The following is an 11,281-nucleotide window of genomic DNA, read 5'->3' on the forward strand; positions in this document are numbered from 1 at the left end:
TGGCTTATTTGAATATGAAAAACATGTAAAAATGTGCAAAATTTATCATTAATTGAATGCCAAGTAACAAACTACCAATTAGCTACGATGGTGAAGATGGGTTGATTTCAGTTCTAAGTACAAAATACCTGAATTCGACAGGTATAAGTACAGAAGAATTGTCATTGACTTTTATCTTTCTTCGTGGCCAAGTGGGTTAGTCACTGTCTGTACAAGCTTGCCGACCAGGGTTCGATTCCCGGCCGGAGCCAAGCTCTTGTCTTTGTGTGATTTCGCCTGGGGCTCTGAACCCGAGGTCGTTAAGAGAATCCAGACATTAATGTATCAAAAATATATATGGCTTATTTGAATATGAAAAACACGTAAAAATGTGCAAAATTTATCATTAATTGAATGCCAAGTAACAAACTACCAATTAGCTACGATGGTGAAGATGGGTTGATTTCAGTTCTAAGTACAAAATACCTGAATTCGACAGGTATAAGTACAAAAGAATTGTCATTGACTTTTATCTTTCTTCGTGGCCAAGTGGGTTAGTCACTGTCTGTACAAGCTTGCCGACCAGGGTTCGATTCCCGGCCGGAGCCAAGCTCTTGTCTTTGTGTGATTTCGCCTGGGGCTCTGATCCCGAGGTCGTTTGAGAATCCAGATATTAATGTATCAAAAATATATATGGCTTATTTGAATATGAAAAACACGTAAAAATGTGCAAAATTTATCATTAATTGAATGCCAAGTAACAAACTACCAATTAGCTACGATGGTGAAGATAGGTTGATTTCAGTTCTAAGTACAAAATACCTGAATTCGACAGGTATAAGTACAGAAGAATTGTCATTGACTTTTATCTTTCTTCGTGGCCAAGTGGGTTAGTCACTGTCTGTACAAGCTTGCCGACCAGGGTTCGATTCCCGGCCGGAGCCAAGCTCTTGTCTTTGAGTGATTTCGCCTGGGGCTCTGATCCCGAGGTCGTTAAGAGAATCCAGACATTAATGTATCAAAAATATATATGGCTTATTTGAATATGAAAAACACGTAAAAATGTGCAAAATTTATCATTAATTGAATGCCAAGTAACAAACTACCAATTAGCTACGATGGTGAAGATGGGTTGATTTCAGTTCTAAGTACAAAATACCTGAATTCGACAGGTATAAGTACAAAAGAATTGTCATTGACTTTTATCTTTCTTCGTGGCCAAGTGGGTTAGTCACTGTCTGTACAAGCTTGCCGACCAGGGTTCGATTCCCGGCCGGAGCCAAGCTCTTGTCTTTGTGTGATTTCGCCTGGGGCTCTGATCCCGAGGTCGTTTGAGAATCCAGATATTAATGTATCAAAATTATATATGGCTTATTTGAATATGAAAAACACGTAAAAATGTGCAAAATTTATCATTAATTGAATGCCAAGTAACAAACTACCAATTAGCTACGATGGTGAAGATGGGTTGATTTCAGTTCTAAGTACAAAATACCTGAATTCGACAGGTATAAGTACAGAAGAATTGTCATTGACTTTTATCTTTCTTCGTGGCCAAGTGGGTTAGTCACTGTCTGTACAAGCTTGCCGACCAGGGTTCGATTCCCGGCCGGAGCCAAGCTCTTGTCTTTGTGTGATTTCGCCTGGGGCTCTGATCCCGAGGTCGTTAAGAGAATCCAGACATTAATGTATCAAAAATATATATGGCTTATTTGAATATGAAAAACACGTAAAAATGTGCAAAATTTATCATTAATTGAATGCCAAGTAACAAACTACTAATTAGATACGATGGTGAAGATGGGTTGATTTCAGTTCTAAGTACAAAATACCTGAATTCGACAGGTATAAGTACAGAAGAATTGTCATTGACTTTTATCTTTCTTCGTGGCCAAGTGGGTTAGTCACTGTCTGTACAAGCTTGCCGACCAGGGTTCGATTCCCGGCCGGAGCCAAGCTCTTGTCTTTGTGTGATTTCGCCTGGGGCTCTGATCCCGAGGTCGTTAAGAGAATCCAGACATTAATGTATCAAAAATATATATGGCTTATTTGAATATGAAAAACACGTAAAAATGTGCAAAATTTATCATTAATTGAATGCCAAGTAACAAACTACCAATTAGCTACGATGGTGAAGATGGGTTGATTTCAGTTCTAAGTACAAAATACCTGAATTCGACAGGTATAAGTACAAAAGAATTGTCATTGACTTTTATCTTTCTTCGTGGCCAAGTGGGTTAGTCACTGTCTGTACAAGCTTGCCGACCAGGGTTCGATTCCCGGCCGGAGCCAAGCTCTTGTCTTTGTGTGATTTCGCCTGGGGCTCTGATCCCGAGGTCGTTTGAGAATCCAGATATTAATGTATCAAAAATATATATGGCTTATTTGAATATGAAAAACACGTAAAAATGTGCAAAATTTATCATTAATTGAATGCCAAGTAACAAACTACCAATTAGCTACGATGGTGAAGATGGGTTGATTTCAGTTCTAAGTACAAAATACCTGAATTCGACAGGTATAAGTACAGAAGAATTGTCATTGACTTTTATCTTTCTTCGTGGCCAAGTGGGTTAGTCACTGTCTGTACAAGCTTGCCGACCAGGGTTCGATTCCCGGCCGGAGCCAAGCTCTTATCTTTGTGTGATTTCGCCTGGGGCTCTGATCCCGAGGTCGTTAAGAGAATCCAGACATTAATGTATCAAAAATATATATGGCTTATTTGAATATGAAAAACACGTAAAAATGTGCAAAATTTATCATTAATTGAATGCCAAGTAACAAACTACTAATTAGATACGATGGTGAAGATGGGTTGATTTCAGTTCTAAGTACAAAATACCTGAATTCGACAGGTATAAGTACAGAAGAATTGTCATTGACTTTTATCTTTCTTCGTGGCCAAGTGGGTTAGTCACTGTCTGTACAAGCTTGCCGACCAGGGTTCGATTCCCGGCCGGAGCCAAGCTCTTGTCTTTGTGTGATTTCGCCTGGGGCTCTGATCCCGAGGTCGTTAAGAGAATCCAGACATTAATGTATCAAAAATATATATGGCTTATTTGAATATGAAAAACACGTAAAAATGTGCAAAATTTATCATTAATTGAATGCCAAGTAACAAACTACCAATTAGCTACGATGGTGAAGATGGGTTGATTTCAGTTCTAAGTACAAAATACCTGAATTCGACAGGTATAAGTACAGAAGAATTGTCATTGACTTTTATCTTTCTTCGTGGCCAAGTGGGTTAGTCACTGTCTGTACAAGCTTGCCGACCAGGGTTCGATTCCCGGCCGGAGCCAAGCTCTTGTCTTTGTGTGATTTCGCCTGGGGCTCTGATCCCGAGGTCGTTAAGAGAATCCAGACATTAATGTATCAAAAATATATATGGCTTATTTGAATATGAAAAACACGTAAAAATGTGCAAAATTTATCATTAATTGAATGCCAAGTAACAAACTACCAATTAGCTACGATGGTGAAGATGGGTTGATTTCAGTTCTAAGTACAAAATACCTGAATTCGACAGGTATAAGTACAGAAGAATTGTCATTGACTTTTATCTTTCTTCGTGGCCAAGTGGGTTAGTCACTGTCTGTACAAGCTTGCCGACCAGGGTTCGATTCCCGGCCGGAGCCAAGCTCTTGTCTTTGTGTGATTTCACCTGGGGCTCTGATCCCGAGGTCGTTAAGAGAATCCAGACATTAATGTATCAAAAATATATATGGCTTATTTGAATATGAAAAACACGTAAAAATGTGCAAAATTTATCATTAATTGAATGCCAAGTAACAAACTACCAATTAGCTACGATGGTGAAGATGGGTTGATTTCAGTTCTAAGTACAAAATACCTGAATTCGACAGGTATAAGTACAGAAGAATTGTCATTGACTTTTATCTTTCTTCGTGGCCAAGTGGGTTAGTCACTGTCTGTACAAGCTTGCCGACCAGGGTTCGATTCCCGGCCGGAGCCAAGCTCTTGTCTTTGTGTGATTTCGCCTGGGGCTCTGATCCCGAGGTCGTTAAGAGAATCCAGACATTAATGTATCAAAAATATATATGGCTTATTTGAATATGAAAAACACGTAAAAATGTGCAAAATTTATCATTAATTGAATGCCAAGTAACAAACTACCAATTAGCTACGATGGTGAAGATGGGTTGATTTCAGTTCTAAGTACAAAATACCTGAATTCGACAGGTATAAGTACAGAAGAATTGTCATTGACTTTTATCTTTCTTCATGGCCAAGTGGGTTAGTCACTGTCTGTACAAGCTTGCCGACCAGGGTTCAATTCCCGGCCGGAGCCAAGCTCTTGTCTATGTGTGATTTCGCCTGGGGATCTGATCCCGAGGTCGTTAAGAGAATCCAGACATTAATGTATCAAAAATATATATGGCTTATTTGAATATGAAAAACACGTAAAAATGTGCAAAATTTATCATTAATTGAATGCCAAGTAACAAACTACCAATTAGCTACGATGGTGAAGATGGGTTGATTTCAGTTCAAAGTACAAAATACCTGAATTCGACAGGTATAAGTACAGAAGAATTGTCATTGACTTTTATCTTTCTTCGTGGCCAAGTGGGTTAGTCACTGTCTCTACAAGCTTGCCGACCAGGGTTCGATTCCCGGCCGGAGCCAAGCTCTTGTCTTTGTGTGATTTCGCCTGGGGCTCTGATCCCGAGGTCGTTATGAGAATCCAGACATTAATGTATCAAAAATATATATGGCTTATTTGAATATGAAAAACACGTAAAAATGTGCAAAATTTATCATTAATTGAATGCCAAGTAACAAACTACCAATTAACTACGATGGTGAAGATGGGTTGATTTCAGTTCTAAGTACAAAATACCTGTATTCGACAGGTATAAGTACAGAAGAATTGTCATTGACTTTTATCTTTCTTCGTGGCCAAGTGGGTTAGTCACTGTCTGTACAAGCTTGCCGACCAGGGTTCAATTCCCGGCCGGAGCCAAGGTCTTGTCTTTGTGTGATTTCGCCTGGGGCTCTGATCCCGAGGTCGTTAAGAGAATCCAGACAATCATGTATCAAAAATATATATGGCTTATTTGAATATGAAAAACACGTAAAAATGTGCAAAATTTATCATTAATTGAATGCCAAGTAACAAACTACCAATTAGCTACGATGGTGAAGATGGGTTGATTTCAGTTCTAAGTACAAAATACCTGTATTCGACAGGTATAAGTACAGAAGAATTGTCATTGACTTTTATCTTTCTTCGTGGCCAAGTGGGTTAGTCACTGTCTGTACAAGCTTGCCGACCAGGGTTCGATTCCCGGCCGGAGCCAAGCTCTTGTCTTTGTGTGATTTCGCCTGGGGCTCTGATCCCGAGGTCGTTAAGAGAATCCAGACATTAATGTATCAAAAATATATATGGCTTATTTGAATATGAAAAACACGTAAAAATGTGCAAAATTTATCATTAATTGAATGCCAAGTAACAAACTACCAATTAGCTACGATGGTGAAGATGGGTTGATTTCAGTTCTAAGTACAAAATACCTGAATTCAACAGGTATAAGTACAGAAGAATTGTCATTGACTTTTATCTTTCTTCGTGGCCAAGTGGGTTAGTCACTGTCTGTACTAGCTTGCTGACCAGGGTTTGATTCCCGGCCGGAGCCAAGCTCTTGTCTTTGTGTGATTTCGCCTGGGGCTCTGATCCCGAGGTCGTTAAGAGAATCCAGACATTAATGTATCAAAAATATATATGGCTTATTTGAATATGAAAAACACGTAAAAATGTGCAAAATTTATCATTAATTGAATGCCAAGTAACAAACTACCAATTAGCTACGATGGTGAAGATGGGTTGATTTCAGTTCTAAGTACAAAATACCTGAATTCGACAGGTATAAGTACAAAAGAATTGTCATTGACTTTTATCTTTCTTCGTGGCCAAGTGGGTTAGTCACTGTCTGTACAAGCTTGCCGACCAGGGTTCGATTCCCGGCCGGAGCCAAGCTCTTGTCTTTGTGTGATTTCGCCTGGGGCTCTGATCCCGAGGTCGTTTGAGAATCCAGATATTAATGTATCAAAATTATATATGGCTTATTTGAATATGAAAAACACGTAAAAATGTGCAAAATTTATCATTAATTGAATGCCAAGTAACAAACTACCAATTAGCTACGATGGTGAAGATGGGTTGATTTCAGTTCTAAGTACAAAATACCTGAATTCGACAGGTATAAGTACAGAAGAATTGTCATTGACTTTTATCTTTCTTCGTGGCCAAGTGGGTTAGTCACTGTCTGTACAAGCTTGCCGACCAGGGTTCGATTCCCGGCCGGAGCCAAGCTCTTGTCTTTGTGTGATTTCGCCTGGGGCTCTGATCCCGAGGTCGTTAAGAGAATCCAGACATTAATGTATCAAAAATATATATGGCTTATTTGAATATGAAAAACACGTAAAAATGTGCAAAATTTATCATTAATTGAATGCCAAGTAACAAACTACTAATTAGATACGATGGTGAAGATGGGTTGATTTCAGTTCTAAGTACAAAATACCTGAATTCGACAGGTATAAGTACAGAAGAATTGTCATTGACTTTTATCTTTCTTCGTGGCCAAGTGGGTTAGTCACTGTCTGTACAAGCTTGCCGACCAGGGTTCGATTCCCGGCCGGAGCCAAGCTCTTGTCTTTGTGTGATTTCGCCTGGGGCTCTGATCCCGAGGTCGTTAAGAGAATCCAGACATTAATGTATCAAAAATATATATGGCTTATTTGAATATGAAAAACACGTAAAAATGTGCAAAATTTATCATTAATTGAATGGCAAGTAACAAACTACCAATTAGCTACGATGGTGAAGATGGGTTGATTTCAGTTCTAAGTACAAAATACCTGAATTCGACAGGTATAAGTACAAAAGAATTGTCATTGACTTTTATCTTTCTTCGTGGCCAAGTGGGTTAGTCACTCTCTGTACAAGCTTGCCGACCAGGGTTCGATTCCCGGCCGGAGCCAAGCTCTTGTCTTTGTGTGATTTCGCCTGGGGCTCTGATCCCGAGGTCGTTTGAGAATCCAGATATTAATGTATCAAAAATATATATGGCTTATTTGAATATGAAAAACACGTAAAAATGTGCAAAATTTATCATTAATTGAATGCCAAGTAACAAACTACCAATTAGCTACGATGGTGAAGATGGGTTGATTTCAGTTCTAAGTACAAAATACCTGAATTCGACAGGTATAAGTACAGAAGAATTGTCATTGACTTTTATCTTTCTTCGTGGCCAAGTGGGTTAGTCACTGTCTGTACAAGCTTGCCGACCAGGGTTCGATTCCCGGCCGGAGCCAAGCTCTTGTCTTTGTGTGATTTCGCCTGGGGCTCTGATCCCGAGGTCGTTAAGAGAATCCAGACATTAATGTATCAAAAATATATATGGCTTATTTGAATATGAAAAACACGTAAAAATGTGCAAAATTTATCATTAATTGAATGCCAAGTAACAAACTACTAATTAGATACGATGGTGAAGATGGGTTGATTTCAGTTCTAAGTACAAAATACCTGAATTCGACAGGTATAAGTACAGAAGAATTGTCATTGACTTTTATCTTTCTTCGTGGCCAAGTGGGTTAGTCACTGTCTGTACAAGCTTGCCGACCAGGGTTCGATTCCCGGCCGGAGCCAAGCTCTTGTCTTTGTGTGATTTCGCCTGGGGCTCTGATCCCGAGGTCGTTAAGAGAATCCAGACATTAATGTATCAAAAATATATATGGCTTATTTGAATATGAAAAACACGTAAAAATGTGCAAAATTTATCATTAATTGAATGCCAAGTAACAAACTACCAATTAGCTACGATGGTGAAGATGGGTTGATTTCAGTTCTAAGTACAAAATACCTGAATTCGACAGGTATAAGTACAGAAGAATTGTCATTGACTTTTATCTTTCTTCGTGGCCAAGTGGGTTAGTCACTGTCTGTACAAGCTTGCCGACCAGGGTTCGATTCCCGGCCGGAGCCAAGCTCTTGTCTTTGTGTGATTTCGCCTGGGGCTCTGATCCCGAGGTCGTTAAGAGAATCCAGACATTAATGTATCAAAAATATATATGGCTTATTTGAATATGAAAAACACGTAAAAATGTGCAAAATTTATCATTAATTGAATGCCAAGTAACAAACTACCAATTAGCTACGATGGTGAAGATGGGTTGATTTCAGTTCTAAGTACAAAATACCTGAATTCGACAGGTATAAGTACAGAAGAATTGTCATTGACTTTTATCTTTCTTCGTGGCCAAGTGGGTTAGTCACTGTCTGTACAAGCTTGCCGACCAGGGTTCGATTCCCGGCCGGAGCCAAGCTCTTGTCTTTGTGTGATTTCACCTGGGGCTCTGATCCCGAGGTCGTTAAGAGAATCCAGACATTAATGTATCAAAAATATATATGGCTTATTTGAATATGAAAAACACGTAAAAATGTGCAAAATTTATCATTAATTGAATGCCAAGTAACAAACTACCAATTAGCTACGATGGTGAAGATGGGTTGATTTCAGTTCTAAGTACAAAATACCTGAATTCGACAGGTATAAGTACAGAAGAATTGTCATTGACTTTTATCTTTCTTCGTGGCCAAGTGGGTTAGTCACTGTCTGTACAAGCTTGCCGACCAGGGTTCGATTCCCGGCCGGAGCCAAGCTCTTGTCTTTGTGTGATTTCGCCTGGGGCTCTGATCCCGAGGTCGTTAAGAGAATCCAGACATTAATGTATCAAAAATATATATGGCTTATTTGAATATGAAAAACACGTAAAAATGTGCAAAATTTATCATTAATTGAATGCCAAGTAACAAACTACCAATTAGCTACGATGGTGAAGATGGGTTGATTTCAGTTCTAAGTACAAAATACCTGAATTCGACAGGTATAAGTACAGAAGAATTGTCATTGACTTTTATCTTTCTTCATGGCCAAGTGGGTTAGTCACTGTCTGTACAAGCTTGCCGACCAGGGTTCAATTCCCGGCCGGAGCCAAGCTCTTGTCTATGTGTGATTTCGCCTGGGGATCTGATCCCGAGGTCGTTAAGAGAATCCAGACATTAATGTATCAAAAATATATATGGCTTATTTGAATATGAAAAACACGTAAAAATGTGCAAAATTTATCATTAATTGAATGCCAAGTAACAAACTACCAATTAGCTACGATGGTGAAGATGGGTTGATTTCAGTTCAAAGTACAAAATACCTGAATTCGACAGGTATAAGTACAGAAGAATTGTCATTGACTTTTATCTTTCTTCGTGGCCAAGTGGGTTAGTCACTGTCTCTACAAGCTTGCCGACCAGGGTTCGATTCCCGGCCGGAGCCAAGCTCTTGTCTTTGTGTGATTTCGCCTGGGGCTCTGATCCCGAGGTCGTTATGAGAATCCAGACATTAATGTATCAAAAATATATATGGCTTATTTGAATATGAAAAACACGTAAAAATGTGCAAAATTTATCATTAATTGAATGCCAAGTAACAAACTACCAATTAACTACGATGGTGAAGATGGGTTGATTTCAGTTCTAAGTACAAAATACCTGTATTCGACAGGTATAAGTACAGAAGAATTGTCATTGACTTTTATCTTTCTTCGTGGCCAAGTGGGTTAGTCACTGTCTGTACAAGCTTGCCGACCAGGGTTCAATTCCCGGCCGGAGCCAAGGTCTTGTCTTTGTGTGATTTCGCCTGGGGCTCTGATCCCGAGGTCGTTAAGAGAATCCAGACAATCATGTATCAAAAATATATATGGCTTATTTGAATATGAAAAACACGTAAAAATGTGCAAAATTTATCATTAATTGAATGCCAAGTAACAAACTACCAATTAGCTACGATGGTGAAGATGGGTTGATTTCAGTTCTAAGTACAAAATACCTGTATTCGACAGGTATAAGTACAGAAGAATTGTCATTGACTTTTATCTTTCTTCGTGGCCAAGTGGGTTAGTCACTGTCTGTACAAGCTTGCCGACCAGGGTTCGATTCCCGGCCGGAGCCAAGCTCTTGTCTTTGTGTGATTTCGCCTGGGGCTCTGATCCCGAGGTCGTTAAGAGAATCCAGACATTAATGTATCAAAAATATATATGGCTTATTTGAATATGAAAAACACGTAAAAATGTGCAAAATTTATCATTAATTGAATGCCAAGTAACAAACTACCAATTAGCTACGATGGTGAAGATGGGTTGATTTCAGTTCTAAGTACAAAATACCTGAATTCAACAGGTATAAGTACAGAAGAATTGTCATTGACTTTTATCTTTCTTCGTGGCCAAGTGGGTTAGTCACTGTCTGTACTAGCTTGCTGACCAGGGTTTGATTCCCGGCCGGAGCCAAGCTCTTGTCTTTGTGTGATTTCGCCTGGGGCTCTGATCCCGAGGTCGTTAAGAGAATCCAGACATTAATGTATCAAAAATATATATGGCTTATTTGAATATGAAAAACACGTAAAAATGTGCAAAATTTATCATTAATTGAATGCCAAGTAACAAACTACCAATTAGCTACGATGGTGAAGATGGGTTGATTTCAGTTCTAAGTACAAAATACCTGAATTCGACAGGTATAAGTACAGAAGAATTGTCATTGACTTTTATCTTTCTTCGTGGCCAAGTGGGTTAGTCACTGTCTGTACAAGCTTGCCGACCAGGGTTCGATTCCCGGCCGGAGCCAAGCTCTTGTCTTTGTGTGATTTCGCCTGGGGCTCTGATCCCGAGGTCGTTAAGAGAATCCAGACATTAATGTATCAAAAATATATATGGCTTATTTGAATATGAAAAACACGTAAAAATGTGCAAAATTTATCATTAATTGAATGCCAAGTAACAAACTACCAATTAGCTACGATGGTGAAGATGGGTTGATTTCAGTTCTAAGTACAAAATACCTGAATTCGACAGGTATAAGTACAGAAGAATTGTCATTGACTTTTATCTTTCTTCGTGGCCAAGTGGGTTAGTCACTGTCTGTACAAGCTTGCCGACCAGGGTTCGATTCCCGGCCGGAGCCAAGCTCTTGTCTTTGTGTAATTTTGCCTGGGGCTCTGATCCCGAGGTCGTTAAGAGACTCCAGACATTAATGTATCAAAAATATATATGGCTTATTTGAATATGAAAAACACGTAAAAATGTGCAAAATTTATCATTAATTGGATGCCAAGTAACAAACTACCAATTAGCTACGATGGTGAAGATGGGTTGATTTCAGTTCTAAGTACAAAATACCTGAATTCGACAGGTATAAGTACAGAAGAATTGTCAT

The sequence above is a fragment of the Palaemon carinicauda genome, chromosome 3 (genome assembly GCF_036898095.1).
Source record: "Palaemon carinicauda isolate YSFRI2023 chromosome 3, ASM3689809v2, whole genome shotgun sequence".
Classification (NCBI taxonomy): Eukaryota; Metazoa; Arthropoda; class Malacostraca; order Decapoda; family Palaemonidae; genus Palaemon; species Palaemon carinicauda.